This window comes from Amblyomma americanum, chromosome 4 (assembly GCF_052857255.1).
Source record: "Amblyomma americanum isolate KBUSLIRL-KWMA chromosome 4, ASM5285725v1, whole genome shotgun sequence".
Classification (NCBI taxonomy): domain Eukaryota; kingdom Metazoa; phylum Arthropoda; class Arachnida; order Ixodida; family Ixodidae; genus Amblyomma; species Amblyomma americanum.
Genome location: NC_135500.1, coordinates 212,711,727 through 212,736,018, shown reverse-complemented (window position 1 = coordinate 212,736,018; position 24,292 = coordinate 212,711,727). Strand labels below are relative to the sequence as shown.

Sequence of the window (24,292 nt, the reverse complement as noted above, 5' to 3'; positions counted from 1 at the left end):
GCTTCCACACACTAGTTCACTAGAACGGTCAAGCTGTGTGGTTCGCAGCGTGTCAGCGACACGTGCCGTTGTCCCCTGTGTTCGAGATTAGCTGTCTCTAATAGCGAATTCCAGTCGGTCCAGAGCAGCCCTCCGAATCCGTGAGGAAGCAGGATATCTAGGCAGTCTAGTAGCCTTGCGGTCGTGGTCCAATGAGGATCTGAATCCAAACCGTTCATTTAAATTCTATTTGGCTTCAGGGAGCATGGAAACTTCCTCCCGGTGACCGATTGGAATACGCCATAAGAGTGCACACAGTGTACTGCATTTTCGTTTCGCATGCCAGTTGCTACTAGTTGCCGCACTCTCTGTTCGCAGCCAGAACGGCTCTTTTCAGGGGTGCGTATTAGCGCTGGTTTGTAGCTTCTGCGTTGCAACGACGGGCGGTGCACTAGTTTTATAATAGTTATAATTACAGCTGTGTTTTTACTGTAGGCGCGAGCTATCCCCGAACCGGGATAAAAACCCTCTGTAAAGCTACTGCTGCAGCAGCGTTTTGTTCTCGCTCTTTTTATTTGTTTCTGTAATGAAAGATATGCTAACTGAATTGAATGGCTGAGCGGTTAAAAACAGGTGTCACCAACGCACTACGAACAACGCCGCTCTAACGCACAAGTTCAGGCGTCTGTACGCCTGTGTATCGTGTCCTCGCCCTTCTGAAAACAGTTTCAACTTTCTTTGTGACACAAACTAGTTTAATTTCTTAGGAACACAATTACCTATGGTGCAGTGCGGACATTTCTCAAAGCATCTAGTAATTTATCAGAACTTTGCGTAACAAAGTATTGACTTTGTTTTTAGCAACAGCTCATCCATTTGATAAAGTGCCTCTAACAAAAAATGCATGCCTATTATCCGTATGCAATCATTTTCTACTGTTTGAGTAAGCGCTCATTAAGCTACAGTGAGACCATGCTGAATCCCTGATCAGGACACCTCTCAGCGACCAAAATCTGGCGTGGGAAGACTGAACAATATGTCACTTCAAGATTCGCGAAGTCTTCATTAGTTACCTTGATAATGTTGACAATTAGGCGTGTGCATAATTCGCTCTTATGTGTAGCTCGAGAGTATATCTTGTATTCTTGGAAATACTAAAAACTTGTGCAGTTCTAAAAGGACCTGGTTGACGCTGCAGTTAGCTAGCATCACACCGCCTCTCTATATATCTCTGCTCAAGTAGAGTAAGAATGAAAGTGGAGACACTTATGACAGTTATTTATTTTTGACAATATCGTAGACAGGTTCACAAAATCGCACAACGGAAGAAATGTGACGTACATGCAACTTGAGTAAAATCTAATACAGCTTCGATAATTACAACTGCTGCAGCTTTGTGTTTGCTTTTAAATATACGAAACTAGTTGCTTTGTACGAAATAGCGTATGACACTTGCGGGTTGAGAACAGACAACAGCTGACCACTGTTGTCCGCAAGCAAATCAGTAGTTTACGTGAGCAGCACCGGAGAGCATTTTCTTTGTCGAAAGATCATGACTAGCACATTACGTGTATATATGCCCGAGAAACGTAACGCAGTGTAGAACATGTGAGGTTCGTGCAGGACGCGAGCCGTTGAGCATCAAGCATGACATGTTGCACAGCATCGCAAGAGTTGCTGCTTGCCACTGTATTAGTTCGTGCTCACAGACATAAATAAGAAAGTATATTTTAAGCGGAAAACACACCAGCAAAAATGTTTCGCCAACAAAAAATGTTTTGACATATCGTGATGATATATGCACAGAGACGCAATGATTGATGCCTTGCATGCTTGCAGGCCAAGTGCATGCTGGCCTCGTAAACGCCATTGAAGTTCCACTCAACCGTCGCAGTTCCTGACCAAGCGAATTCATTCATTATATCCTTGCTTTGAAAGCTGGGATTTACGAACCAAGAGAAGGAAACGCACGGTGACCGAAACAATACGTTGTCCACTTAACACTCAGAAACACTGCTGAGGGCTTTGAACCGGGGAATGCTGTAAGTTCTTGTCTGAAGAAAAACTAAAGATGACCGAAACAAGAGGCAGGACAGAGTGTATTGACACGTGGTCTTAAAAAATACCAAACGAAGAACTTGTTACTGGTTTTGACACTCTGTGATGCCTAAACAGGCGCTAAACAGACAAAATTAATCATAGAGCTAGAGCTGCGGTATTCAATGCATCATGCCCATAGTGTTTACCATTCGCATTTAACAAGCAGCCATTTCTCTGTCACTCTGTCTACGAGGTTGCTATTAAGCACTCGTTCTTTGGATAAACAGATACAATATAAATATGTTAACAAAGTTACAGAGATTACACCCCCCCCCCCCTTGAAAATTTGAACGTAATTTATATGCAGAAGAATACCAACAGCACAACTACATCGGCGCTTGCATATTCTATTAATTAGCTCATCGCGCTCTAAGAAGGCTTAAAAACTTGCCTAGGCGTTAGAAGTACGCTAGCCCTTTTCATGCTCCCCAAACATGCCTGAAGAACCTTGTGACACCTTGTTTGAATAACTATGAGTCTCTAGTCACTCTTTAGTGTGTGCGTTGACCCGTTCGTGACCGGTTTGTCGCTGGGCGCCGCACTGTTCTTCGCCTCTGTCGCATGCCTCGGCTTAATGTAGGTCTGGTAGTAAAAGTTAATGAACATCCCCAGCACAAACGCTGCCTGCGCAATGGCGAACGGTGCCAGCATGTTGGGGAATCCGCAGTCGACGAACAAGGGGATCGACATGTGAATTATGAAGACAACGAACTGGATGATCTGCAGCTGGGTCAGGTAGCGCTTCCACCACAGGTACTTGCGGACTTCGGGTCCAAACGTGGAGAGAAAGTAGTAGGTGTACATGACAACGTGAACGAAAGTGTTGATGCAGAGTCCCAGAGCCGGCTGACCCTCGGGGGCGAACATAGCCCAGAACCAGGCGTTGAACACCACCAGGACGTGGTGAATGACGTGCAGGTGGGAGACCTGGTTGAACTTTTTGCGAAGCACGAAAAACACTGTGTCCAGAAAGTCAGCATAGCGCACCAGCAGGTACCACCAGCCCGAGCTGTAGACGGCCGCCGACGCGCCGTCCGCGCGACCGGTGACGCCCTGGCACCAAAGGCTGTAGCTTCCGCCTGGAAGGTACGTGATGCGCAGTACCTGTACAGGAAAGTGGCGTTCAGCACCACCATAGCGATATTGTAGGCCCGCACCAGGTTGGTGATTGGGAAAGGATCACGTTTCTTCATCCATCGCGGTCCGGCGAAGCGTACGAAGTACACGTAGACGAAGATGAGCGGGAACACGAACCACGGATTCAGGACTAGGCCGTAGTGACGGGTGCGAGGGTCCCAGTGCCGCTCCATGTCATCGAGCAGCTTGATCGGGTTCAGTAATGTCGTCATCTGCGCACAAACAAGAAGAGGCCAACTTAAAGCAATACTCTTCCTGGGGAGGGAATGGGGCCATGTAAGAGCATAAATTTCTTCAACGACATCGATTTTGACGAGGCATACGCTCAGATTTGGAGCAATTTCGAAGTACCTTTTTGGCATATACGGCATTCATGCATCTAACGAAAGCAGCTTAAGAATCCTCAGTCTATTTTAATTGCAAGCCTTGCACTTAAGAGTCTTACTTTTCATCAGTACAGCACTGGTTACTCAGTACAGTTAGCAAACGATGCTATTCATAAGCTCTGGCATGAGCCTGACTCAAATAAGTCCTTGGGAACACCTTTTGCGCTTTTTTTAGTTAAAAATTCTCTATAATGTTACCTGTTTCAAGAACCAAAGTAATTATTCTATTTTAGTATCGTGTACAGAACAGCCGTCTCATCGAACCGTCGAACTATTTTACGTGATCAAAAACTACTGCCAAGAGCATTTGGCTAGCTTGACTTTCGCGGCAAAGTTAATGGCATCCGTTAACTCACCGCGGCAGAGTTCTCAAGCAGGGCTCTTTTCACGGTCCACTAGTATTCGCAGCGCTGCGACTTAGTAGCTGAAATGCGTGGCCGTTCCTGCGTGTCCCTCTTAATATCAGAACAGCTTTGTGGTCTGCTTAGGAGCAGTCCGAGCCAGGTGACGTATGTTGGTTTCCCTGGCACTTTCTTTCTCACTCAAAATTTTTTGCTTTCATCTTTCCGGTGAATTGCAACTTCGGTTCTCTGGAGAGGGATCCAAGTACGTCACAAAAAGGTTCCAGCCCCCCATTCTTTTCCAGGAACCGGTTAAAACAACGCTAGCTGGGCCTTGTTAGGCACGTGTGACGTGTTGAGCAATTACCAACGGGCACTTGCTCACGTTTCGTCGCGCCCGTGGCCTTGTTGCTCCTTGTTCTCGAAGATTACAATGGGCAGGCACCAGAGACAATGGAAGGAAGGCGGCGAGATTCTCTGTGCCTTGACACGGATAGCTGGCTCTGGACTCACGGAAAGTCCTATTCAAGGAGATCGCTTAAATGTCGCGCTAGTTGATAGCGCCTGCCCGTGGCTGCGTCGTGTGAACTTCAAGCTAAGTCTCTCTCCGGGGGTCTGCTGAAGGGCACACGTAGGCAGGAATGTCGCACTTCAGTGAGCAAGGGCCGCTTTTCTGACGTCACTATCTGGGGGCAACCACTTCGAAAAAAGCAGCCAGTATCGGCCCAACAGATATGGAAATGGTTGGTGTAGACTGGTGCGCACGTTGCTCGCACGAGATTTTCGTCAGCACATAATCCCCATGACGCCTCTGCACATTCTGCATACGTTGATAGGGATACCCATGCTTACGTCAAGAAGGGGAACTCCATGATTTTGTGATACGTACAGCAGGATAGCTTCCCCGTGTCAGTGAACTAAAAACGTGGCCTTGCAGAACATACTGTTTCAGGCGCTTTTTTCTCGTTCAATGAACTTTCCGCAGAAGCAGTAAGTCTGTGACCGCTAGTCAACGCCTCCCGACTACGCTTTCATGCATTCTTGAAGTGCCCGTATATCAACCTAGTACGCTCCGAACAGAGTTGCGTCAGTGGTGTTCTTAGCAAAGAGGCTGCTAAGCTGCACTATTACATAGTTATGGGAATAATAAGAATAAGTGAACAAGGGGTTAGACGGTCAATTTACTATTTAAATGACTGATTTAAGGTGAGCGTTCGTACATTTGTAGGAAAAAAAGGGAGCGGGAAGGGCACGAAGCAAGTCTTCCTCCGCGGGGAAGGCAAATGGATATTAGTGAATTCTCTCCAATCGAATGATTGGTATAGATTACACTTAATTCTAACAATTTCACACCCCAGTGTCATTTACTTGCAACAGCTGTACAGCTATGTGTAGATTTCCGTATATCAATACTGCCTGCAGGGAAGGTCCGTTCATGACTGGAATAACCTTACATCCTTTACTTTAGGCTACCCAGCTTACACGCTGCTGTCTTCTTTTCCGGCACAGAAACATGAGAATTTTGCGAAAAACATACTGCATGCGGTAATCATGCAATGAGAGCTCTTGCTGCGTTTCCCAGTAAATTCTGAACGTTTGCTTCCCTGCGTGACATTACTTTTCATTACTATTCTTACAATCATTATGACAATCACTGATGAATTCCTTGCATTTCACTGCGCTATCGCTCTTTGTTGATGTTGAGAATAAAGTGCCCGGAATTACATTCGCAAATATTCTGGCAACAAGACGTCCTGCGGGACTGGCCAGTCTCTTTTAGCAATCAAGACTGGACTAGCGTGGTAAATGTCATGATTTGACGGCATAGACCAGGACTCAAACATGACCAGTAAAGTAAGACCATAATTGCACAACTAGAATAATCTCGCTTCAACACATAATTGTGCTGCAGGACTCACCACACTCTGCCTTCAATATGCACATTACAATGAGACAGCTTGAGGCTGTTTCACACTTGGAAGGAACACGGGAGCGCGGCGCCGTGCTCCGCGGAGTGCGTTCGACGGGGCCACGCGTCGCAGCAAAGTGGCTGCAGTTGACTTTGATGCGCGGCCGCGTCGGACGCATTGCCGTTCCGAAGAGCGCGGACACATACTCGAGTGTGACAACGTGAAACAACCTGCACATTTTGAATACATTGAGGAGTAGCACTTCTCAGAACGGTCTGATTTAAGATCAAGTATGGGGGTTAATATATAGCACGAGGTCGGGGGGGGGGGGGGGGGGAGGTGAGGAATTTAACACCCCAAAGCCGCATGCCGGATATGAGGAACGATGCAGTGTAGGGCTCCAGATAAATTTATTCCTGCTTCGGTTCTCTAATATGCGCCGACATCGTGCAACAAACTTGCGTTTCTGCATTTTGTCCCCATCAAAATGTGGCCGCCACAGCCGCTATCTGATTCCTTGTACTAGTGTTCAGCGGCCGAACACCATAGCCACTGCCACAGCGGCGGGTTAGTTTGACGATTGTAATTAGTTCGAAGTGCCTGCGCGTTCTTGTTCACTTAGGGGTTAATTTGGTTGCTTACCTTTCTGTCTGACTACCGTTATATTGTAGGAGCTGCTTTCATGTTGCTGATAGCAGTTAAATGATGTCTTTCTCGGTTTCATGAAAAATGCACAAAAATGTCTCCTGGCAATTTTAAAAGAACTCTGACCCTGCCGAAATACGAAGATAAGGAAACTATTTTCCCCATGGTAGTGAATACTAATGCGGTTCGAAACAGTTATCATTGCTGTAGAGGCAAGGAATCTGAAACCACATGAGCTCTGTTTTCCATCATCTATGAATAATTGTTGTGTGAACAGTCACCACTGCCTGTAGCACAAGAAGAAAAAAATCTCCACAGTTGAGCATGTAGACACTTGCAGTGTGACATAAAATTCTACACACTCCTTGAACTGCGCTACGTGCTAGCTAGGTGTGAAGTGGCGGTGTAAGCTTCACGTTTATCAAGGGAACTGGTTGCCTGAGAGAAATCGCCTGAGCCTTAGAATTACGCAAAAGCCAGTAACTTTAATAACGCCGATAGTGAATTTGATGATAGTGAACTTATATGGCGCAAGGGCACCTGGGACCAAACAGTGCATGCCACAAGGTATTTTTGCTTGCTCAAGACGGGGTCAAAGACCCATTTCCCAAACTTTTCACCCTGATTAAGCAGAGCACCAGGCCAGGTTAAGCTTGCACCTATTGTATGAGAGGTGGGCAACCGATGGCACTGGAGATCGAACCCCGCATCTCCCGCATGCGAGGCGGATGCTCAAACCGCTAGGGCACCGCTGCGGTTTTAGAGCGTCACTAAAATAATTAGCGATAATTTGCCTGATTATTTTGCCCCAATTTAGATCATCTGCTTAGTCAGCCAACAGCCACCGAGTTTTACTAATCTCTAGAACCACTTATTACATGAATGTCTTAGGCTTAGCGAAGGACAGAACTAAGGTTTTAAAAGGAATCGCGGAAAAATAAGTCATAATTGTCCCAATGCACATGCACAATTACGTAGGCCTTTAGGCGTGGTTTCATCACATCGACGCCTTACTTTCGGCTCCCTCAACGCAACTTTCTCTGACTGCACATGTTGGCAATGCATGCTGCATCAAAGTAATTGACCAATCTTCCGCATATAAATTGGCTACTTTTAAAATGCGCTCCCTGTTATATAGCAGCCTAAGGCACCGCTAGGAACCTTATACACCAGCGTTTTACCATCATTTGGTGCTTTTTTGTGCAGGCACCTACCCTATTAACACCGCGGGCCTGTTCAAAAATAACGTGGAAACTGTTGCATCTGAGGAATGTTTCAAATTCAGATCACCTTGGCTACCCAGTCTGCTATCTGCAGTGGCTGATAGCTCGCTTGCTCTCTCCGTACCACCTCCTGGTTTCAATTGATTCCAAACAGTTGTCTCAAACGCTGGCGATTTTGTTGCAATCTTGTACAAACGTACGGTTAGCTTCGTGCAAAAAAAAAAAAACTTCCTCCACAGGTCACCTTTTCTGAGAAATTTGAGTGCCCCAGTCACGTGCGGAATTGGTCAAGAGCAACAAAATCTAATGACTTGTCTCCCATTACCGCACGTGGAAACGAGAAATTACTTCAACATGGGAAGCGGACAATGTCGAGCAGAATTTAAGAACTAGAAACATAAACGCGAGGCAAGACTAAGCTATTGTTGTTTTGGTCGTTTGCCACGTGCCGAGCAGGTGATTATGCTACTTTCGAATAATTCACATTTGGGCCGTGTCCAGATCTCGCTGGAAAAAGACGTAAAGGATTTAAAATACGCCAGAGCGAGAGCTGTGAAAACATTTTTTGGCATCTGCATGCGGGCGGCCTCGTATAACGCCGGCATTGAAGGTTAGACATCAGTTGAAATAGCTTGACTAATAATGCCCGCTCACTTTTCTCTTCGTGCCGTTGCCTTTCCTGTGCTCTAACGGCACTCCTGAAGCAAAAAAAAAAAACATAGCAAAACTTTTTTTTGCCTGTTTATACCATACCATTCAGACTATCATCTCACATAAAATTTCTGGTTTCTCGCTAACGAAGTTCCCTGATTGCTCAGTTGCCTCATGACGGTATCAGGGTGACGTGACCCCAGCTGACAAATCAGAGAGCACAGCGAAATTTGAAGTTTCCCATGAAACTCTCTGATTGGTTGAAAGAGCTCGCGTGCCATTGTGACGTCTCACAACCTGCCCATCTTGGAAGGTGGCAACCTTCCCACCGGTATGCGAGGAAACTGTGCACTGTTGCCAGATTCAATGCAGTCGTCACCTGCCCACTGTGGCGCTGAGCATGAGTTTATGGGAGCTCGGGAACAGTAACCTGGGTCTGACAAACCCTACCGGTTCGGTGGCTGTGTTTGAAACAGCCACCGGCAGAGGCAATGGCGCATCGCTTAGCCATGTTGCCGGTACGCCAGTAGGGGTGTGTGGATTGCCTGCAATTTACGAGTGCGATTGGGAGGGTCATGACCATCGCATCAACACTAGTCGACCAATCATAGAGTGCCGTCAAATTTGAAAATGGGAGAACCCGTAAAATTTTCAAGTTGGCCCGCCGTTGAAAATTAATATAGGTGGATTAGTAGGTCGTATTTGTATAAGCAATAGAAGGCGCTCGAGCATTCGAGAAGGTGATGATTCATGCACACCACACAAATGCAATAGAACCGGTTCCAACCGGAATTTTGGTGGGAGAATCGCAAGAAAAATACGCACTCTTTAGCCATTAGACAACATTAACTAAATGCTGTCGCATTTTCTTGAGAAAATGGTTAAGAAGGCCCCAAGTTTTGGGGCAGTAAAAAACGGCAACGTTGGTTAAGATGTGTCTTGCTACTGCCAGGTGAGCTTGCGGAATGGCCAGTTTACAGAAAATTGCTGAAAAAGTTTTGGGTTGGTCGTCTAAGTCACTGTTACAGGAATAATATAAGCACGTAAATTATACTAGAGCTGACGTCAGTAAGTTTGACTGGTAACTTATTCACTGCAAATAACTTGTTTTTCGGGGGATGAATATTTCGCGCATTAGCATAAAATTGAAGTTTTAGAATATTTCGCACCGTTAGCACGTCCCTTAGCTTTACGTACGTGCGAAGGCACGAGCATGGCTCAGCGCTATACACCACGCCCCACTCTTACGACATTAACTGTATCAGGAACTCAACAGTAGATAAACATAAAACGCACTAATGCATGATATTTCTGAAATAATTCAATTACTGGAGTAATTCCTAGGCTGCCCGTAATTTCAGTCAGGACCTGGCATTGCTTTCGTTCGTAACCTCTCTCATTTCTCCCCCCCCCCTTTTCTTTGATGCAAACGAAACGAAAAATCGAAAGAAGTAACGAACGATGGAACAGACACTAGGCGTCATATTACTGATACTTTTCAGAATCAGCATATACTTATTAGCGTATACTACACATTAGCATATACTTATTATAAAATAATTAGCGGCTGGAGAGTAGATTCAGGCGTGGTCTATTAGCACTTCTAAAGAGCGGTTTTTCACTTTCGATGCGAAAATCAACCGCTGTGTTATTCTGCTTCCTAGTGTAATATCGTTAATGTTTGGAGTTCGCGTTTAATTTGACGTGATATTACAATGCTGGATTTGAAGTTTATTTCATGATCCATTGAATAAAATGTATTTGCTCATATCTATATCTATAGCTGGGTTCGCTGTCAGCTCCTGCAGCCTTTTGCCATCTATGCGCTGATTAGAGCCACGTTCAAACTGGAAGATTGCGCAGTGGTTGTTAGTTGTTGGTTGCCTGCCTAACGCTCTCTGTCACAGCTTCTGAACTGCGCAAAGAGAATAGATGGGCAGAGAAAGATACCCGACGGCCGCTGTACTTAAAATTGATCTTTAATTGCAGAACCACAGCTGCAGTCCTAAGGTTTCGAATAAGAGTCCTCGCCGTATTTCTAAAGAATTTTGTGGCTTGCTCAGCCCGAATAAGTGCGGACTGCCTAGACTAGGGGGGGGGGGGGGGGGGAGAAATAAAAATTCTTGGTGCGCAATGAGTCGGGACGTGGTGTACGTGACACCGGTCGACAATGGACGCATTCCTTGAGTAACTGCTATCTCGTCACCCAACACGGTGACCTCTGTCACACTGAGCACAATGGTGTCTTCCTTCTTATTGTTAGCTTGCGATAGAAGACGTGTACTCTGAGCACGAAGTTTCACGGAAGGCACTACAAATTCAGCGTTCGGTTGCGGACCACGAAACGCCGACTAGTAACACAGGGTGTGCCATACACTTTCGCGGGCTGCCAGTGGTGTGTCGGGGCCTGAAAGGCGAAGGGATGCGTCGCCATGCCGTTCGAATGAGTAGAAGGCCTCAATGCCGGAAAGCAGGGCACAAGTCGAGCATGATTCAATTCCGTTCAATTGTATTTGTAATGTCTATTTTTTACAACAATACATATACATCACTGTCTGGACCCTTATCCGAAGGCTAGTTATCGATCCATGCAATAAAAGCAAATAAATAAAAGCAATAAAGGCTAAGAACGCGACCACCTTCTTGATTCACTATGCTGCTTCCTTGGCATTGGTCACCTCTTAGCCTAAATGCAGGAGCCAGCTAATGACATTGATTGTATTGCTGTATCTCATGATGTCATAAGTCACTACAACCAATGGTTGAACGCAAAGAGAATCGTTACAAAATGCGCGGTTCAGGTGTGACGGGGAATCAGCAGTACCAATTTGCGACTGTCGGGGGGGGGGGGGGGGAGACAACGGGTACAGAAGAGCTCGGTCATGCATATGTATTCCTGAATCAAACTTACAAGCGCCCCGTAAAGAGATTTGCGGATATATTGACTGGTATGGGGGCAGTCGTTGAATATGAGAAAAAAATTGCGTTCATATACAACTTGCCGTTGAAAAAATGCGCTTCTCCAGATTTGCTAGGCATAAAAAACACAGTGCGCCACCAAAAAGGAGCTAGAACAAAGTCATTAGATAGGATTTCACTTCTATCTTGCGCCTTCTGTTATCAAACCAACAAGAAAACACAGGAGTGGCTAACCATCGCTAACCAGGCACTTCGGAGGTTCTTTCACACCTGTCCCCGCGGGCATTTCAAAGGCCCTCGAACCGATAGCCTATCGTCTCAAAGGCGATCGAACGCTGCCACACGGGCAGTTTCAATGGCCACCGAGACAATAGTCTATGGAGTGAACGGAGCAGTGCGGGACTCCATCGAGATTTCGAGGGCGTTCGAGCGCTACCCAAGGTTGCTAGCTTTGCTTCGAGTGGTGCCAAGCGCACTTTTGTACCCGATACATTCACGGTACAGAAGCATGAACAAACATTATTCGCCTAAACTTTAATGCAAGCAGTCTGTACAATAATTTTAAAATTGTATCAGACTGGTTTTAAGCGCATTGAGCGCATTAATTTTGCGTTGCGGTCTTTGCGTTGCTTGCGTACTTAGCGTTGACAATATGGCGGCGCCCTGCCCGCCCGCTTCACAGCGGTAACAGCTTCGTCGCTAATCCCTCAAAGCAATATCGTGTTCTAAACTGCTGTATTCGCCTTCGATTTGCCCATTCTTACCCTCGCATAAAGTTTCAAGAGACAAATTGCTTTTGTTTTTCAGATATCAAGGCGATTTTTCAGGTATTAAGCCTAACGAAGCAGCGCTCCGACGCAGTTGGACTGGCTTGGTTTTGGCTCGTCTTGTATAGAGTGGCTACAGCAGTGTCTGCATCTGTCCATCGCGTACGTGCAATTAAAAGGGTTTTAAACGACATGCGCGTATGTGTGTATTTTAGCATTTAGTATACATTTATCAAAAATTTTTGTCATTTTTGCACAATCCAAAGTAGCCATTGTGGCGCCACACAAGCTTGGCGTAAGTCACGAGAACCATTTCAATGACCATTGAGATTTGCCGTGTAGCAGCGACACAACTCCTTCGAGTTCGATGGCGATTAAGAATTTCGATGGCCCTCGGCTCGATAGCCATTGAAACTGGCCGTGTGCCAGGGGTATAAGGTTGTTTTCGCCTACTGCGCAGCCGAATCCACCCGTCGGAGTAAACCCTGGCCGCGCATTGTTCGGAGCTCAATCTGATGAAGCCCAAGTGGAACCACACTGGATGCGCAATGCCAGGCTTCACAATCCGGTGGCACGCGTAGCACGTTACAAGAAGCGGTGCCACGGCATGCGACGTTGCAGGGCCGGGATGTACGGAGTCCGGGCTTGAATTGGCCTGCATGATGTAAGGGAAGACACGTGGCCATTAATGCTCGTAATTTACGACGCAAGAAATTCTTGGGTTATGTACGCTATACGTACCCTGTTTACACTTTGGTGCTCACATTGATTTTAAAACTCCCAGCTCATTTTCGTTAAATGTCTGGTTTGAAACAGTCTTGAACTCTCAAACCAAGACACGCCACTCTGTGGCAAGAGCCTGCAAGAAGCAGCATGTGTACTCAAATCAGCGCTGTCAAAGTCGACCATCCTAGATAAACGCCACTCCATCTGACACCACCTAATTCTTTTCCTCCACCCTAAACACTGTGTAAGTGCGTGTAATTTGTCTGCAGTCGCGTTGTTCAAACACTCTCCTCCGGGAGTGCAATAGCACGAGAGGAAAGTAAGGGAAACAAGCAACGGGCTCATTTGTCAGGCACGCAGCGTCATAAACAACAGCTTGCTTTCCTCAAGCACTCTCAGACGCGTGACAGCCATGCCCTGTTACGTATAGTAGTCCGCTTCTTTAATGTCGCTGTTCGTCCTCAAAAGCATCTTTTGTGATTATAATAGACTTTCTAAATCATATTACAACTGACATCAGAATACCAAGTCGAAAATTCAAGTTTGAATTTACTTGCGACTCGGGTTTTCCCTCTTCTGAAAGCCTAAGAATAAATTATAGTAAAATGCAGTCAAATAATCAATCCGGAAGTAACCCATGGGCGGAGCATTCAGATGCATTTTTCATCACGGTTGTGTGTTCACTTTTTTTGCAAAATAAACGTTCTTATTTCATTGTACCTCACGCAACAAGTACCGGTTACACAGAACCTGGCAAATGAAGCAGATAAAGTAGGAATAGTCGCACTTCTGTATATCGGAAGGAACAAATTAAGTTTTCGGAGAAAAGGCTCCCAATCCGCGTGCTTGCGTATTTTTATTTATTAGTTACCTGCATCGCCCCGGAGGGCATTACAGCAGGGGGGTACAGACTTCATTTATAGGTATAAAGCAATTATTGCAGTGCATGGAAAAATGCTTCGTTAGATGTAATACATACAATGCTCGATGGCAAACTGTTCCAGTCCCGAACAGTTCTAACAAAAAAAGAATAACGCAAGACGTCACCCTTGCAAGAAAATTCTCTGACCTTCAAACAGTGGTCTAGTCGCTTTGATATATAATGAGGTGCCTGGATATATTGTTCGCGGTTTATGCCAGTTTTTGAATAATAAATCTCATGGAAAAATTTCAATCTGATGTACCTTCTACGGTCCTTCAACTCTTGCCAGTTAAGTTTTCGTTTGCTTTCCGTCATACTAACTTGCCAATTATAATTACCAAGAACAAATCTAACTGCCCTATTCTGAATTTTCTCTAATTTTCCTACACACTCAGATGTGTGTGGGTCCCAGCAAACACATCCATATTCAAGTATGGAGCGTACGTAACTGAAATACAGCTGTGTTTTTAAGTTACTTGGTAAATGGCTAAAATTCCGCCGTAGAAAACCCAAACGTGACGCTGCCTTATTCGCAATATAATTAATGTGCTTATTCCATCGTAAGTCCGATGTAAAAAAGACGCCTAGATATTTAAATGACTTGCTTATGTTGAGAGTAAGATCATTAATTCTATACCTATACGGATGATTAGCACGTTTTCTTGTTTCCAAACCAGGAGGAGTTTGGAAATGACCTTAACTAACGCACTTCAAACAAGTTTTAAGCGGTACTTAGAACATGTGCTTTGATAGAGTGTGTGATCAGACAACACATTCCCTAACTGGAACATGATTTGGCCACCATGGTGTAGTACTTGCCAACTATACCTCCTGTATGAATACACCAATTCACCCTCGGCCCATAATCCCTAGTGGCAGCTGAACAATTTAAATTAGACAGGGTTACCATTGAAGTGAATTTAGCGCTAAAACGTGAGACAAGATGGAAAAACCGGCAGCAGGAGCGCGCCTGTTTGGTTCACTTTTTCTGCAAAATAAAATTGCGCTCATGTTGTCTATTGCTACTTTTTGTCTCCCGTTTTTTCGCTAAATTCACTTCAATAGAAAACCAATTAGCTCAACTTGATGGGCTTAGTACAGGGTAAATTGGAGGGATATCGAAGATGCCTTTGTTTTGCAGTGGGCGTAGTCAGGCTGATGACGATGATGAAGATGTAGTCTTACGCATTGTGGCAGTTGCGGCTGCGCTACAGGTTGCTGGAGATCGGCGCCTACCGATGAACATGCCGGACTTCGAAAGACATTTGGTGGTGTAAATAATGTACTTTGAGATTTTTTCGAGATCGTCTTTTGCAAGGCTTTCGATGACCATCCTCTTTACCGAGGTTTCCGGAAACATTTAGATGATGGTTGCATTTTTGTTTGGTATTATAGAATGTGTAGGCGTACAGAGCGGCACCTTCGCAGCTTCGCACTTACGGGTCTCCGCAGATGCTGCTCATTATAAAATGCATGCAGGCGCGGACGACGAGGCACACATACAAGCGTGGCTGATTTGTTGGACTGTTCCTGCTTCAGGAAGCCCTGTTATTCACGGCAGCACTGCAGACAATATAAGAATGTGTTCTTTTACCCTTCACTTAATGTAGGCGATAAATCAAGGTGCACTCTTCACTTGCGCTAGATGCAGCGTCAGGTGTGCGCGCTGCAGCATTCAACAACAGTGTGTTAGAGTGCAAAGGATTTATTATTATTTTTGGCGACAACAAAAGCAGGCGTTACTAATGTGGTTTCAGTGGACAGCTAGGAGTCGCTGCTCAAGCCATTCAGCTCAGCTGACAGTGACAAATGGAACGAAACTTTCCCCTTCTCTTCATTCCTCACAGCCCATTTCTGCGCTTTGAGCTCCTTCTTTACACATTTTAAATGGAAAAGAAGAAATACTTCTACGCATTGCATTCAAACAAAATGTGAGTACATTCCATACACAATTCTCCGCGATCATAACAGAAAAAAGAAATAATAAGCCATGACATGATTGCGGCACAATTTTACCATTTACCTAAGAGACTAACCCTTAGGAAGGCAAGCGCATAACTATGGATCCAGTTGTGGCTGCGCAGTTTGCAGTGGGGAGCCTGCTGGAATTAATGTATAGTCTCCCTGTGGGAGTCGGAGTTTAGCGTTTGTTTTCCCTGCGCCGCTGATGCCCGCGTGACTCCAAAGCACCCGTGCAATGTACTATTCGGCTGGCGATTGCTGACATAAACCCAATAGTTTGCATACCGTTCTCACCCTTGACATGCTTTTTGTTTTATGCACACAGACATATTCCTTAAAAACTTGCTTTTGCATATAGAAAAGGCAGTTTTATGATAAGAGGTGGGAAAATGGCCGCCTCTCACCCTGCTCAGCGTCGTCGAGCTTCGGACAAAACGGAGTCGCAGAATTTCCGGGGACTAATGTAATCACTAATAGAGTCAGAGCAACCTTAGACTTTAATCAACCAAATGATCAGGCAGGCTTTCGTAAAGGATATTCCACAATTGATCATATTCACACTATCAATCAGATGATAGAGAAATGCCCAGAATATAACCAGCACCTGTATATAGCATTCATTGATTATGAAAAAGCATTCGACTCAGTGGAAACCTCATCAGTCATACAGGCATTGTGGAATCAGGGTGTAGATGAGCCTTATGTCAAAATACTGGAAGATATTTATGGGAACCGTGCAGCTACCATAGTCCTCCATAAAGTCAGCAATAAAATTCCAATAAGGAAGGGCGTCTGGCAAGGAGACACGATCTCGCCAATGCTATTCACCGCCTGTTTACAGGAGGTATTCCGAATAATGAATTGGGAAAAGTTGGGAATAAGAGTAAATGAAGAATACCTAAATAATCTGCGATTCGCTGATGACATTGCCTTGCTGAGTCACTCAGGAGATGAACTGCAAATCATGATCAGTGAGTTAGACAGATAGAGCAGCATGGTGGGTCTAAAAATTAACATGCAGAAAACCGAAGTAATGTTCAAAAGTCTAGTAAGGGAACCGCAGTTCACAATTGGCAGCGAGGTGCTGGAAGTGGTAAAGGAATACATCTACTTAGGGCAGGTAGTGAGAGCTGATCCGGAACACGTGAGTGAAATAACTAGAAGATCAAGTATGGGGTCGAGCTAATGTGACAGGTTCTCTCAGATCATGAATAGCAGGTTACCAATATCCCTCAAGCGAAAAGAGTGCAACAGCTGTATCATACCGGCACTCACCTACGGGGCAGAAACGTGGAGGCTAAAGAAAAGGGTTTAGTTTAAATTAAGGACAGCACAGCGAGCCATGGAAAGAAAATGATAGGTGTAACGTTAAGAGACCGGAAGAGGGCAGAGTGGGTGAGGGAACAAACGCGTGTTAATGACATCCTAGTCGAAATCAAGAGGAAGAAATGAGCTTGGGCAGGGCATGTACTGCGAAGGCAAGATAACCGCTGGTCCTTAAGGGTAACGGAGTGGATTCCAAGGGAAGGCAAGCGTAGCAGGGGGCGGCAGAAGGTTAGGTGGGCGCATGAGATTAGGAAGTTTGCAGGCATACGGTGGGCGCAGCTGGCAAAGGACAAGGTTAATTGGAGAGACATGGTGAGGTCTTTGCCCTGCAGTGGGTGCAGTCAGGCTGATCATGATGATGATGAAGATGATAGTTTTCCTCTATAAACCTCACTTTTTAATCCGTGGCCCTCCTTCACCCTTTCCCTCATTTGGAAAAATTATGTGGCCCTCCCTTACCCTCACCCTCACTTAGCAAAATTTGCATGCCCTCCCTCGCCCTCATCGTGGACCCTCCCTCACCCTCACCTCACCGAGTGAAATGCTCATGAGGTGAGGGTGAGGGCATCCTCATGAATGTGCGCCCCGTGGGTAGCTAGCGCCATCTCGGAAGAACTTGAATGTGCGCCGATGTGAGCAACGTCAGTCCTCGGAAATTCTGCGACTCCGTTTTGTCCGAAGCTCGACGACGCTGGGCAGGGTAGATGATCACTCTGCATGCAGTAAACATGAAGGGCTAGAAGCATTTCGAACCCTAGAAATATTTGTGGTCTATACTCCATCTCACACGTTGTTGGCGGTCGGGAGGAAGCTAGGGGCATGAGTCGGTGGCTTTCAGAATCGTTAAACTGGCTCACGAATGCTTGCATCAGAACGACACACTTTGGAACGCGTCGCCTCACACCCAAAGCTTCCACTTGTTCTACTGCGAACAGCGTGTGAGATGGACTATAGAGCGGAATGTTTACTTGCGACTACCTTGCATACACTCAATTCAATCAAACAGGTACAGAAATTTTTTTGTGACCTGTAAAACAAGCTCAAGCTGCGGATAGGTTAAGATGCACTATACAGTATAGTTCAGTAATACTTGTTGGGGGCTAGTTGGTGCATGTTTCCAGAAAAGGATTTTTGCGCCGAAAAGGACAACACATAGCAAGCGAGACGGGACAGGCCCCTGTACTGTCTCGTTTTCTGGAAATATAGTTCAGGGCTTCGGATTATATCCTACCGTTGCGGGTTGTTTTGCACACAACAAAGTCGATGTACGAATGCACCATTCCACTTCATCTCCACTGAAACGCAGCACTTCCGGAAGGGAATCTGACCTACTAGCTCCTGCTAAGAACGACATGCAGTCGTATTTTGCCACAATATCGGGTTGTGTGCTAGAAAGCACAAAGTTAACTGCATAAATTCCGGAACAGACGACTGACGTAGAGAGATTAATTATTGTGTACGTCTCAGCTTAGATGCCGGTTTAGCCTACTGGTGCCAATGTGCACGCCAGTTGTTACTAATTATAATTGCAGACAATTATCCTTGACTGTTGTGTCGACCACGGCGGCTGCGTTTTTATGGAGGAAAAACGCTAAGGTGCCCGTGTGCTGTGCGATGTCAGTGCACGTTAAAAGATCTCCAGGTGGTCGAAATTATTCCGGAGCCCTCCACTATGGCACCTCTTCTTCCTTTCTTTTTTCACTCCCTCCTTTATCCCTTCCCTTACGGCGTGGTTCAGGTGTCCAACGATATATTTATTTATTTATTTATTTATTTATTTATTTATTTATTTATTTACAATACTGCCAGTCCCATCAGGGACCATAGCAGGTGGGCGAACAAAATGACAAACATGATAAAAATTTGAGCCGTGCACTTCGGAATACAAATCAAACACACGTGAACAGAAAGGAACAAGAAAAATAGAAGAAAAGGTAAACATTAGCAAGGAAAAAGAAAAATACATGTCTAGGAGTCGGGTAGAGTATTGCCATAAGGAATTCAATTAGAGCACATGGGAACACAGCAGCGGATATATGAGACAGATACTGCGCCACTTCCTTTCCCCAAAAACCTATTATTATTATTATTATTATTATTATTATTATTATTATTATTATTATTATTATTATTATTATTATTATTATTATTATTATTATTATTATTATTATTATTATTATTATTATTATTATTATTATTATTATCCTTGACTGTTGATCTGTTCTTACGAATGCGAATGCTCGACTGGCACGGCAAAGATGCGGCGTTATATCCCGTGCTGAGCGGTTTGATAAGTCACTGTTATGGCTTTGGCTCTTTTTCAACGTGCCCGACAGATGCATTAGAAGGGCCAGGAGAGCTAGGAAGAGATGAACCCGAGCGTGTGAGTTAATTGGCCATGCTGGTACATAATTGAAGAAATTACGAAAAAGTGTAAGCTTCGTGTTGTCCTCTTCTCCGACTACCTCGCCTTGTTTTGTTATTTGTACCGCGTTCTACTGTTATAATATACCTACCTTGGGATGTGTTTTTCATTCGAGAAACTTACCTTTCTAACCTTTCGATTTTTGGTACTTCCGCATACTCGTTATGTTATGTCGCTATTTCTTTTAATTATTCTTGCGCTGTAGATTTGAGCAATCAATAAGCATTGACAAATGTAAATTGGCCGCACACGTGGGCACGGCGAATTGAAACCAGCTGTCAAGCTCATGAAACTAGTGCCAGTCATTCAGATTCCGAATGCCGCCCACGAATGTACCGAGAATAAGAATGCTTTGCGCAGAGGTTAATGTAGCCCAGTGGACGTACGGAATTTATGCTTTATTCTCACAGTATTGGGCGATGATGATGAAGATGGCGATGGTTGAACCTTGTCTGACGATGATGGTGGAAGCGGCGGTAATGACTGTATGAGCATTGTTTTCCAACATGCAGTGCATGTAAAGTGAAAAAGGCCTTTGCACAGCATGTATTGCAGCAAACAAAAGCACATAGCTAGCGATATATTATTCTGTTCATCGCTTTGAAATTAAATGACAGGCAAGTCACGGAGTACTGCGAGTTTGGAGAGTTATACAAAAGATACCTTTAGATAACAAAACATAAGGAAAACATATAAACACAATGAGCTTCAAAGTTTACGTAGTATTTTTCGCCGCTAACGGGAGTGAAAATTGGCTCTTACTAAAAAAAAAAAACTTGAGATCTCATTTTCTTGCAATTTGTTTATCGTTACATATGATCCCACAAAAAGGGTCTTTCGACTGCCCTGTGGCCTTGCTGTCACGTATAAAACGAGGGAGTTTCACTTTAATGATCGGAGACAGGTACCGCATCTGTCTCCGATTCTTAAAGTGAAACTCTATTGTTTTACACATGACAGCAACGCCGGTTTGAATCATAAACGATGCGGCGTTGAAATACGGACAAGCAAAAGCAATCACAAATCGCTGCCGGATCTCGCGATCAAGAATAGCCTGCCTGAAACTAATTGTGATTAGAACAATTAAAAATCCCAGTGTTGGCTGGTTACGCACCGTGAGCAAAGTGCACTTGTGTGCAGTGAATACAACAGAACGTACTTCGAGCCTTACAAAATCATTTCCGGTTTTAGGATCAAAGTCCGCCAGATTTTAGCAGAAGTGAAATAATATAAAAATGATCCCGGTACTTGGATCATTAATTGTTTGCAACCGAATTTCGTACACAATGTGAATGTTGCATTCAAGTGAGACAGCTTCTATTTCTGCTTGCGTTTGGATTAATACAAAAAAGAAGCCAATGAATTTACCTGCTAGCTTTAGAATTAGCTATAGAGCATGCACCGCGTGCGGCGGATCTGAACATGGGAAAGTTGGACGGGCTTCCTACGCCTTGCTTCTTTGGGAGCAGTCAATCATTCTTGCGATGCTATCGCGCATCAGTACTGAATGATAAACAGCGTTCCAAACGTGTGCACTTCAACCATACGTGGTCGCGAGGGCACACGCGTGCTGATCGACTTGCTGCATGCCAGTGGTGCCTTGGAATTTTCTGTGTCGCCCTGCTCTGCGGGCTCTTGGCAAGCAGTACCAACGACTGCAACGTAGGATGTGCAATAAGAATGGGCTTCTCCACGACAGTTAAAATTTATGAAAAGGAGAATCTAGAGCACAAGACATCCGCTTTTTTTTAGCTACACTTTGTGATCGCTGTAACGCAGCGTGAGCTAGATTTTCTCAGAAGTTGAAGAAGTTGAAGTTTATTTATTTACTCTTCGTCGAGAGAGGATATCGAGAAGAAAAAGCTCCTAGAAGCTTGACAGGCTCTCGAGCCCTGAAAAGTAGGGCAGCACTCCAACCATATGCACATAAATAAAACATCAAAGACACAGCGTGAGGGACAGAATGGTGCAATAAATAAGGAAACACAGGGCTTTCTTCCAAAATTGAGAAAAAATGAATGTGGCTTACTCTTGAGCGCCTCAACTAGAATGCCAAACGGCAATCTGTGTTCTGCGTGTGTCTGGAAGGTATAGACGTTGACGGAAATTTAGGCTGCGAAGTCTTTAGAAAGATAACGTAGAAAGTTAGCTGCTCTATCGACACACAAGTCATAGCCAGCATCTCGAATATATTTTTTTTTGGTTTGAAAATTTCTAAAAAATAGTTCAAAGTGCAGCGCCTGTCTTTGCTTGGGTATGTCTCTCTAGGGCTCTTGTTTTATTCTCAGACAAGGAACCAACTATTTCAATAACAAGGCTGCGCAAGAATACGGGAATTATAACTGCCAGAGGCAAAAAGAAATGATGTTTTTGAACGAGGTGTGCCTAATCATTTGAGAAGGCAAGGTGATGGAAATAATCAAGCCTGCTGTAGTGTTGCTATCTAAGATTCAAGTCCAGAATATGTGGTACGCTTGACTTCTTCGTTATGACCAGTGCGGAGGTCGGAACGCCGAGACCAACAGAAGCTTCTCTCAAATCTGTTCGCGTGAACCTACCTCGTTTTCGGCACCGTGCTATATCCGTGATTCACAGATGTGGTGCATCCGGCACCAATTACGGCTACATACGTCCTGAAATTACGTGTTTACGGTCTAACGCGATTTGGAGGTGGTCATTTCACTGTTAGCCTTCTGGAAGTAAACTGCTTACCACGGTTTGTTTAGCAACAAAGCTGCGACGAATACACGAGCTTAACTAGCCAAAGAGTTCCTCTATCCTCCGTCGTCATATTTCGTTTTGGACTAAGTAACCGTCGAGCCAGGAAAGATCTGCTGGTCTGTTTTAGCCGGAACGAAAGGGTTATAACCTTCGAATCGTGCTTGACTGTACTTTTACGCACGTTGCTACTTTATTTTTTGTTTACATTACGTGCTGCCTTAGAGCTTTTCTGAGCAATCGTGACATTTTATCTACTGAGCTTTCCCGCCTGCAGCTATTTTCTAGCGTTCGTGCTGTTTCGAGGGCCTTGTGCTAGATAAGGACTCACTGTCGGAATAGTTCTTGACGTAAAAATTTACGAACAGGCAGAGCACAAGAAAGGTTTGCGCGTTCCCTATGAGGACGAGGTGCCTAGAAAATCCGCAGTCAACGAACAGAGGGACGGAAAATGGAGGAGCATGATGACGAACTGCACAATCTGCACTGCCGTGACGTACTTCTTCCACCAGCGGTATTTGCGCACCTTCGGCCCAAGGGTAGTGAGGAAATAGTACGAGTACATGACCACGTGGACGGCCACATTTAAGGCCAGGCCCAGCGCTGGCTGACCCTCTGGCGCGAAAAGCGTGTAGAACCAGACGTTCACGGTGACCAGCGTGTGGTGGATCACGTGCAGGTGCGATATGTGGGAGAAATTCTTGCGCAGAACGAAGAACATGGTGTCCAATAGGTCAGCGTAACGCACGGCGGTGAAGATCCAACCTTGCTTGCAGTATTGGCGCATCTGTTCGTCCATGTATTACAGCCTTTTATGCCCTGACACCAGAGGTTGTAGTAGCCTCCAGGTAGGTACGTGAAGCTGAGCGTCAGTTACAGGAACCTGAGCGACATGACCACCATGAACACGTTGTAGGCTCGGACGACGTTGACAATCTCGAAGGGCTCCCTGTTTTTCATCCAACATGGTCCAGCTTTTGCAAAGTAGAGGTACAAGGCTACAAGCGGAAACACGAAGAGTGGATTGGTGACGGGGTAATCACGCGTTCGGGGATCCCCCATTTGGACGATCTGCTTTGACAGCATGACGGGGTTCAACGTCATCTTCATTATCTTCGGCCTTGTCGGTCTGTCTTTGCAGAAAGCAAAGAAAAAGGAGGTCACATAGGCTGTGTTCACTCGATTGCAGCCAATTTTAAGGAAGTCCCTTCAATGCTTATCAGGGGTTGAGGAGTGAGCACATACAGCAACGACATGCAGCCTGAAGCAATGTCAGCGGCTTTGGAGGGCTAGCGAAGTGTTTAAGTTGGTCAAGTGAGAAATTTGGTCGCCGTCACACACGACTGCTATTATTTTTGAAGACTATGGTAGAGCCTTAGTATGTAAAATAAACCTGGCTATTTTTGCTCGTTTTCAACACATATGTACGTATTTCACCGGAAAGAGTAGAGTTTATTCATCTTGTTCTATGGAAATCTGTTGCGCATATCACCGTCGGCATTCACCAAAAAATTGGAGATGGTAAATTGCAGGGTTTAACGTCAACAAGCGACACATGAGCTACGAGGGACACCGTAGCAGAGGGTTCTGGAGGAATTTAGAACACTGGGGTTCTTTTAAAACTTTAGTCTGTTACAGCGTCCGATAAAATGAGAACTTGTTTTCAGTGAGACAATCCAAAAGTAAGACCAATTAAATTGAAATCAGCGGCTAAATGAACATAACAATGCTTAATAGGTGAGCAACTTTGAGATAGCTGGCGCGGTGCCCGCCACTCAGCTGCTGAGCAAAAGGAGGCGGTTTCTAAGCCCGGCCGCAGCGGCCGCATTTCGACGGAGACGGAGAAAAACGCCTGGGTGCTGTGCTTGCGATATGTGTCAGTGCAGATTAAAGAACCCCACGTGGTCGAGATAAATCTGGAGTCTTTCACTACAGCGTCCCACTTAGCCCGCAGTGTCGCATTCGCGTATGAAACCATATCGACCTAAAGCCTAAAAAACGGGTGCCCGGTTGTGTGTCTGGTAGGCGGCCATTTCATGGCGAAAAAATTTACATGCGCCACGATGCGACAAAAGGTTTCTGGCTGCGGTGACGTCAAGGCTGCGGTGCACAGACTTAAGTTGATGACCTTCACCTACCGAATGACCTTCACTTC

The 24,292-nt window shown here is 45.2% G+C and overlaps 2 pseudogenes across 1 annotated transcript; both read right to left on the bottom strand.

The window, feature by feature from the left end:
- Nucleotides 1–1,245: 1,245 nt before the first annotated feature.
- LOC144129268 (very long chain fatty acid elongase AAEL008004 pseudogene) lies at nt 1,246–4,110 on the bottom strand (annotated as a pseudogene). Its single transcript, XR_013313899.1, has 2 exons — nt 3,959–4,110; nt 1,246–3,428 (listed from the first exon to the last, which is right to left on the bottom strand). The product of XR_013313899.1 is annotated as a very long chain fatty acid elongase AAEL008004 pseudogene (transcript).
- Nucleotides 4,111–22,010: 17,900 nt separating this feature from the next.
- Nucleotides 22,011–23,247, bottom strand: LOC144127563 (very long chain fatty acid elongase AAEL008004-like; annotated as a pseudogene).
- Nucleotides 23,248–24,292: the final 1,045 nt, after the last annotated feature.